The following is an 8,580-nucleotide window of genomic DNA, read 5'->3' on the forward strand; positions in this document are numbered from 1 at the left end:
GGTGTACCAGTGTGTATAGTATACAGTAGGTAGAAGTCAGGTAGGTGTGAGGGTGTACCAGTATGAGTAGTATAGGTGGGAGTAGGGGAGGTGTGAGGGTGTAACAGTGTGAGTAGTACAGGTCTGAGTAGGGTAGATGTGAGGGTGTACCAGTGTGAGTAGTACAGGTGGGAGTAGGGTAGATGTGAGTATTATAAGTAGGAGTAGGGTAGGTGTGAGGGCGTACCAGTGTTAGTAGTTCAGGTGGGAGTAGGGTAGATGTGAGAATTATAAGTAGGAGTAGGGTAGGTGTGAGGGTGTACCAGTGTGAGTAGTATACAGTAGGTAGGAGTCAGGTAGGTGTGAGGGTGTACTAGTATGAGTAGTATAGGTGGGAGTAGGGGAGGTGTGAGGGTGTACCAGTGGGAGTAGTACAGGTGGGAGTAGGGGAGGTGTGAGGGTGTAACAGTGTGAGTAGTACAGGTGGGAGTAGGGTAGGTGTGAGGGTGTACCAGTGTGAGTAGTACAGGTGGGAGTAGGGTAGATGTGAGGGTGTACCAGTGTGAGTAGTTCAGGTGGGAGTAGGGGAGGTGTGAGGGTGTAACAGTGTGAGTAGTACAGGTGGGAGTAGGCTAGGTGGGCAGGTGTACCAGTGTGAGTAGTTCAGGTGGGAGTAGGGTAGATGTGAGGGTGTACCAGTGTGAGTAGTTCAGGTGGGAGTAGGGTAGATGTGAGTATTATAAGTAGGAGTAGGGTAGGAGTGAGGGCGTACCAGTGTGAGTAGTATACAGTAGGTAGGAGTCAGGTAGGTGTGAGGGTGTACCAGTGTGAGTAGTATATGTGGGAGTAGGGTAGATGTGAGTATTATAAGTAGGAGTCAGATAGGTGTGAGGGTGTACCAGTATAAGTAGTATAGGTGGGAGTAGGGTAGATGTGAGTATAATAAGTAGGAGTAGGGTAGGTGTGAGGGTGTACCAGTGTGTATAGTATACAGTAGGTAGAAGTCAGGTAGGTGTGAGGGTGTACCAGTATGAGTAGTATAGGTGGGAGTAGGGGAGGTGTGAGGGTGTAACAGTGTGAATAGTACAGGTGGGAGTAGGGTAGGTGTGAGGGTGTACCAGTGTGAGTAGTACAGGTGGGAGTAGGGTAGGTGTGAGGGTGTTCCAGTGTGAGTAGTTCAGGTGGGAGTAGGGGAGGTGTGAGGGTGTAACAGTGTGAGTAGTCCAGGTGGGAGTAGGCTAGGTAGGAAGGTGTACCAGTGTGAGTAGTACAGGTGGGAGTAAGGTAGATGTGAGGGTGTACCAGTGTGAGTAGTTCAGGTGGGAGTAGGGGAGGTGTGAGGGTGTACCAGTGTGAGTAGTTCAGGTGGGAGTAGGGTAGATGTGAGTATAATAAGTAGCAGTAGGGTAGGTCTGAGGGTGTACCAGTGTGTATAGTATACAGTAGGTAGAAGTCAGGTAGGTGTGAGGGTGTACCAGTATGAGTAGTATAGGTGGGAGTAGGGGAGGTGTGAGGGTGTAACAGTGTGAGTAGTACAGGTCTGAGTAGGGTAGGTGTGAGGGTGTACCAGTGTGAGTAGTACAGGTGGGAGTAGGGTAGATGTGAGTATTATAAGTAGGAGTAGGGTAGGTGTGAGGGCGTACCAGTGTTAGTAGTTCAGGTGGGAGTAGGGTAGATGTGAGAATTATAAGTAGGAGTAGGGTAGGTGTGAGGGTGTACCAGTGTGAGTAGTATACAGTAGGTAGGAGTCAGGTAGGTGTGAGGGTGTACTAGTATGAGTAGTATAGGTGGGAGTAGGGGAGGTGTGAGGGTGTACCAGTGGGAGTAGTACAGGTGGGAGTAGGGGAGGTGTGAGGGTGTAACAGTGTGAGTAGTACAGGTGGGAGTAGGGTAGGTGTGAGGGTGTACCAGTGTGAGTAGTACAGGTGGGAGTAGGGTAGATGTGAGGGTGTACCAGTGTGAGTAGTTCAGTTGGGAGTAGGGGAGGTGTGAGGGTGTAACAGTGTGAGTAGTACAGGTGGGAGTAGGCTAGGTGGGCAGGTGTACCAGTGTGAGTAGTTCAGGTGGGAGTAGAGTAGATGTGAGGGTGTACCAGTGTGAGTAGTTCAGGTGGGAGTAGGGTAGATGTGAGTATTATAAGTAGGAGTAGGGTAGGAGTGAGGGCGTACCAGTGTGAGTAGTATACAGTAGGTAGGAGTCAGGTAGGTGTGAGGGTGTACCAGTGTGAGTAGTATATGTGGGAGTAGGGTAGATGTGAGTATTATAAGTAGGAGTCAGATAGGTGTGAGGGTGTACCAGTATAAGTAGTATAGGTGGGAGTAGGGTAGATGTGAGTATAATAAGTAGGAGTAGGGTAGGTGTGAGGGTGTACCAGTGTGTATAGTATACAGTAGGTAGAAGTCAGGTAGGTGTGAGGGTGTACCAGTATGAGTAGTATAGGTGGGAGTAGGGGAGGTGTGAGGGTGTAACAGTGTGAATAGTACAGGTGGGAGTAGGGTAGGTGTGAGGGTGTACCAGTGTGAGTAGTACAGGTGGGAGTAGGGTAGGTGTGAGGGTGTACCAGTGTCAGTAGTAGAGGTGGGAGTAGGGGAGGTGTGAGGGTGTAACAGTGTGAGTAGTACAGGTGGGAGTAGGCTAGGTGGGAAGGTGTACCAGTGTGAGTAGTTCAGGTGGGAGTAGGGTAGATGTGAGGGTGTACCAGTGTGAGTAGTTCAGGTGGGAGTAGGGTAGATGTGAGTATTATAAGTAGGAGTAGGGTAGGAGTGAGGGTGTACCAGTGTGAGTAGTATATGTGGGAGTACGGTAGATGTGAGTATTATAAGTAGGAGTCAGATAGGTGTGAGGGTGTGCCAGTATAAGTAGTATAGGTGGGAGTAGGGTAGATGTGAGTATAATAAGTAGGAGTAGGGTAGGTGTGAGTGTGTACCAGTGTGTATAGTATACAGTAGGTAGAAGTCAGGTAGGTGTGAGGATGTACCAGTATGAGTAGTATAGGTGGGAGTAGGGGAGGTGTGAGGGTGTAACAGTGTGAGTAGTACAGGATGGAGTAGAGGAGGTGTGAGGGGTGTACCAGTGTGAGTAGTACAGGTGGGAGTAGGGGAGGTGGGAAGGTGTACCAGTGTGAGTAGTACAGGTGGGAGTAGGGGAGGTGTGAGGGCATACCAGTGTGAGTAGTTCAGGTGGGAGTAGGGTAGATGTGAGTATTATAAGTAGGAGTAGGGTAGGAGTGAGGGCGTACCAGTGTGAGTAGTATACAGTAGGTAGGAGTCAGGTAGGTGTGAGGGTGTACTAGTGTGAGTAGTATATGTGGGAGTACGGTAGATGTGAGTATTATAAGTAGGAGTCAGATAGGTGTGAGGGTGTACCAGTATAAGTAGTATAGGTGGGAGTAGGGTAGATGTGAGTATAATAAGTAGGAGAAGGGTAGGTGTGAGGGTGTACCAGTGTGTATAGTATACAGTAGGTAGATGTCAGGTAGGTGTGAGGGTGTACCAGTATGAGTAGTATAGGTGGGAGTAGGGTAGGTGTGAGGGTGTAACAGTGTGAGTAGTATAGGTGGGAGTAGGGTAGATGTGAGGGTGTACCAGTGTGAGTAGTACAGGTGGGAGTAGGGTAGATGTGAGGGTGTACCAGTGTGAGTAGTTCAGGTGGGAGTAGGGGAGGTGTGAGGATGTACCAGTGTGAGTAGTTCAGGTGGGAGTAGGGGAGGTGTGAGGGTGTAACAGTGTGAGTAGTCCAGGTGGGAGTAGGCTAGGTAGGAAGGTGTACCAGTGTGAGTAGTACAGGTGGGAGTAGGGTAGATGTGAGGGTGTACCAGTGTGAGTGGTACAGGTGGGAGTAGGGTAGGTGTGAGGGTGTACCAGTGTGAGTAGTTCAGGTGGGAGTAGGGTAGGTGTGAGGGTGTACCAGTGTGAATGGTACAGGTGGGAGTAGGGGAGGTGTGAGGGTGTACCAGTGTGAGTAGTTCAGGTGGGAGTAGGGTAGATGTGAGGGTGTACCAGTGTGAGTAGTTCAGGTGGGAGTAGGGTAGATGTGAGTATAATAAGTAGCAGTAGGGTAGGTCTGAGGGTTTACCAGTGTGTATAGTATACAGTAGGTAGAAGTCAGGTAGGTGTGAGGGTGTACCAGTATAAGTAGTATAGGTGGGAGTAGGGTAGATGTGAGTATAATAAGTAGGAGTAGGGTAGGTGTGAGGGTGTACCAGTGTGTATAGTATACAGTAGGTAGAAGTCAGGTAGGTGTGAGGGTGTACCAGTATGAGTAGTATAGGTGGGAGTAGGGTAGATGTGAGGGTGTAACAGTGTGAATAGTACAGGTGGGAGTAGGCTAGGTGGGAAGGTGTACCAGTGTGAGTAGTTCAGGTGGGAGTAGGGTAGATGTGAGGGTGTACCAGTGTGAGTAGTTCAGGTGGGAGTAGGGGAGGTGTGAGGGTGTAACAGTGTGAGTAGTACAGGTGGGAGTAGGCTAGGTGGGAAGGTGTACCAGTGTGAGTAGTTCAGGTGGGAGTAGGGTAGGTGTGAGGGTATACCAGTGTGAGTAGTACAGGTGGGAATAGGGGAGGTGTGAGGGTGTAACAGTGTGAATAGTACAGGTGGGAGTAGGCTAGGTGGGAAGGTGTACCAGTGTGAGTAGTTCAGGTGGGAGTAGGGTAGATGTGAGGGTGTACCAGTGTGAGTAGTTCAGGTGGGAGTAGGGGAGGTGTGAGGGTGTAACAGTGTGAGTAGTACAGGTGGGAGTAGGCTAGGTGGGAAGGTGTACCAGTGTGAGTAGTTCAGGTGGGAGAAGGGTAGATGTGAGGGTGTACCAGTGTGAGTAGTTCAGGTGGGAGTAGGGTAGATGTGAGTATTATAAGTAGGGTAGGAGTGAGGGCGTACCAGTGTGAGTAGTATACAGTAGGTAGGAGTCAGGTAGGTGTGAGGGTGTACCAGTGTGAGTAGTATATGTGGGAGTACGGTAGATGTTAGTATTATAAGTAGGAGTCAGATAGGTGTGAGGGTGTACCAGTACAAGTAGTATAGGTGGGAGTGGGGTAGATATGAGTATAATAAGTAAAAGTAGGGTAGGTGTGAGGGTGTACCAGTGTGTATAGTATACAGTAGGTAGAATTAGGTAGGTGTGAGGGTGTACCAGTGTGAGTAGTACAGGTGGTAGAAGGGAAGGTGTGAGGGTGTACCAGTGTGAGTAGTATAGGTGGGAGTAGGGGAGGTGTGAGGGTGTACCAGTGTGAGTAGTATATGTGGGAGTACGGTAGATGTGAGTATTATAAGTAGGAGTCAGATAGGTGTGAGGGTGTACCAGTATAAGTAGTATAGGTGGGAGTAGGGTAGATGTGAGTATAATAAGTAGGAGTAGGGTAGGTGTGAGGGTGTACCAGTGTGTATAGTAAACAGTAGGTAGAAGTCAGGTAGGTGTGAGTGTGTACCAGTATGAGTAGTATAGGTGGGAGTAGGGGAGGTGTGAGGGTGTACAGTGTGAGTAGTACAGGTGGAAGTAGGGGAGGTGTAAGAGTGTACCAGTGTGAGTAGTACAGGTGGGAGTAGGGTAGGTGTGAGTGTGTACCAGTGTGTATAGTATACAGTAGGTAGAAGTCAGGTAGGTGTGAGGGTGTACCAGTATGAGTAGTATAGGTGGGAGTAGGGGAGGTGTGAGGGTGTAACAGTGTGAGTAGTACAGGTGGGAGTAGGGTAGGTGTGAGGGTGTACCAGTGTGAGTAGTACAGGTGGGAGTAGGGGAGGTGTAAGAGTCTACCAGTGTGAGTAGTACAGGTGGGAGTAGGGTAGGTGTGAGGGTGTACCAGTGTGAGTAGTACAGGAGGAAGTAAGGTAGGTGTGAGGGTGTACCAGTGTGAGTAGAATAGGTGTGAGTAGGTAGGTGTGAGGTTGTACCAGTGTGAGTAGTACAGGTGGGAGTAGGGTAAGTGTAAGGGGTGTACCAGTGTGAGCGGTATATGTGGGAGTAGGAGAGGTGTGAGGGTGTGCCAGTGGGAGTAGTACAGGTGGAAGTAGGGGAGGTGTGAGGGTGTACCAGTGCGAGTAGTACAGGTGGGAGTAGGGGAGGTGTGAGGGTGTATCAGTGTGAATAGAATAGGTGTGAGTAGGTAGGTGGGAGGGTGTACCAGTGTGAGTAATATTGGTGGGAGTAGCTAGGTGTAAGGGTGCTCCAGTGTGAGTAGTATAGGTGGGAGTAGGGTAGGTGTGAGGGTGTTCCAGTGTGAGTAGTACAGGTGGGAGTAGGGGAGGTGTGAGGGTGTACCAGTGTGAGTAGTATAGGTGTGAGAAAGGTAAGTGTGGGAGTGTAGCAGTGTGAGCTATATAGATGTGAGTGGGGTAAGTGTGAGAATATACCGGTGTGAGAAGGGTAGGTGTGGTGTACTGGTGTGAGTAGTATATGTGGGAGTAGGATAAGTGTGGGAGTGTACCAGTGTGAGCTATATAGGTGTGAGTGGGGTAAGTGTGAGAATATACCGGTGTGAGTAGTATATGTGGGAGTAGGATAGGTGTGGGAGTGTATCAGTGAGAGTAGTATAGACATACCCATTTCACATTATTGTAGTATCACCAGAATGTACTAAAAGGCAATTGGAGGAGTATTAGCAAAATTCTCCTCCAAGCCCTTAAGTTCACATTCCAGATCACATTTCACATACGTAATGGGAAATGCGATCTTCCCAAATTAACAAAAAAATAAAATAAGGGATCCCTGTGATAAAAACGCTATATTGAGATTGCATTGCCAGAGTATTCCTCATGTTCCCCTACCCCTGCACCACCTTCTCTTCCTGCTGGCAGTGAAAGCTGAGCTATTTCTGGCCCATGTATGATAGACAAACAAGCTGACTAAGGTATAAAAAAGTAATACCCCGGAACTGGTGTTCTGGTGAGGGCAGCTGGTCATCAGATCACTGCCGTCTTGAAGCAGCATCTCACTTTACAGCACCGGGGGTCACATTGGAGCACAGGATCTAATGATGGCTGCCCTCCCAGATCACCAATCACTGGCAGGGGCACATGCTCCAGATACAATCTCAGGGTATTTTTCACAAAAAAAAACCCTGAGATTTGCTGTAAGTGGAGTCACAGGGACAACTTTCTTACAAGCTCTGTCTCTGTGTGTGTTAATCCAATTATGTATTACCTGGATTCTGGACTCCTACCTGATCTTCCGGTTTCCAAATCAATCCGAGCCCTGGCCCAGGTTTTCCCACCAGGTTCGGATTGTAAATCGAGGCAATATGTCATCCTCTCAGCCTTGGATTCTCGTGGGCTTTGGATTCTATATAAGAACCCCACGGCAGTGACTCTGCACAATTTCACTCCAGTCATGCTGGTGTGTGCGGTGCCCTGCTCGGCTGTGCTGTGTCCATCTACAGGTTGCTGTGCTGTGTCCATCTACAGGTTGCTGTGCTGTATCCATCCACTAGTGGCTGTGCTGTGTCCATTAAGTGGCTATGCTGTGTCCATTGACAAGTGCTGTGCTGAGTCCATCCAAGGGCTGTGCTGTGTCCAGTACCCATAGTCAAATCCTGTTACACAGTGATGCTGCACTGACTCCGTAGGCCATACTTCACCCACTGTGATCATATATAAGCAGTGTGACACCATACTGTAGTAGCGAAAAAGGTAAAAAAATAACATTTAAAAATAAATAAATTTTAAAACATTTTTACAACCTGTGTGCACTTTACCCCAGTGCATTTGTTCACATACGTATATAAGCCCTTTGACTCCATTCAGTGTGAGCCAAGTAAAAATATATATATATTGTATAATTTGTTTGTACTGTTCTGTTCACTGTACCCCAGTGTGCTTTGTTAACTTCACATACTGTACATATTAAAGCGGTATGACTCCATGCAGTGTGAGCCAAGCTGCAAGAAAAAGTATTTAAAAAATATTGTAGCATTTGTTTGTACTGTTCTGTGCACTGTACCCCAGGACGCTGTACCCCAAAGCACTTTGTGCACTTCATGTACATATCTGACTCCACACAGTGTGAGCTGAGCTGTGAGTTCAAAAAAAGAATTTAAAATATATTGTATAATTTGTTTGTACTGTTTGGGGCACTGCACCCCAGTATGCTGTACTCCAATGTGCTTTGTTCCCTTCACATACATATAAAAGCGGTCTGACTACATGCAGTGTGAGCTGAGCTGTGAGTTAAAAAATGGATGATGATCAGATTAGAAAAGAGGAGGAGCAGAAATCCAATAATATTGCTGTTGCAGCTACTGCCACTAGTTGTAAAGAAAAAATGCATCTATTAAAGGGAAAAATTAGCGCAGAAAAACATAAAATTTCCAACATGCTATTCACCACACTCAGTGCCAAGAAAAGGCTCAGGCCTTGGCATTCATTTATGAGTGGTGGTACTGTAACTGTCAGTGAGGCATCTTCTGTCTCTCATGATGATGAATGAGCTTTTCACTCAGAGTCTAGAAGAGGTATAAAAACTGAAAACCACTAAGGCAGTAGAACAAACTGTGGGGTAAATTTACTAAGATTCGTATTTTCCCGTTTCAGGTCAAAGTTCAATCACGAATGACATCGAAAGTGTAAAACTGCAACTTTTTGAATTTGTTACGATGGATTTACTAAGCTGTCG

The sequence above is a fragment of the Pseudophryne corroboree genome, unplaced genomic scaffold (assembly GCF_028390025.1).
Source record: "Pseudophryne corroboree isolate aPseCor3 unplaced genomic scaffold, aPseCor3.hap2 scaffold_1909, whole genome shotgun sequence".
Classification (NCBI taxonomy): domain Eukaryota; kingdom Metazoa; phylum Chordata; class Amphibia; order Anura; family Myobatrachidae; genus Pseudophryne; species Pseudophryne corroboree.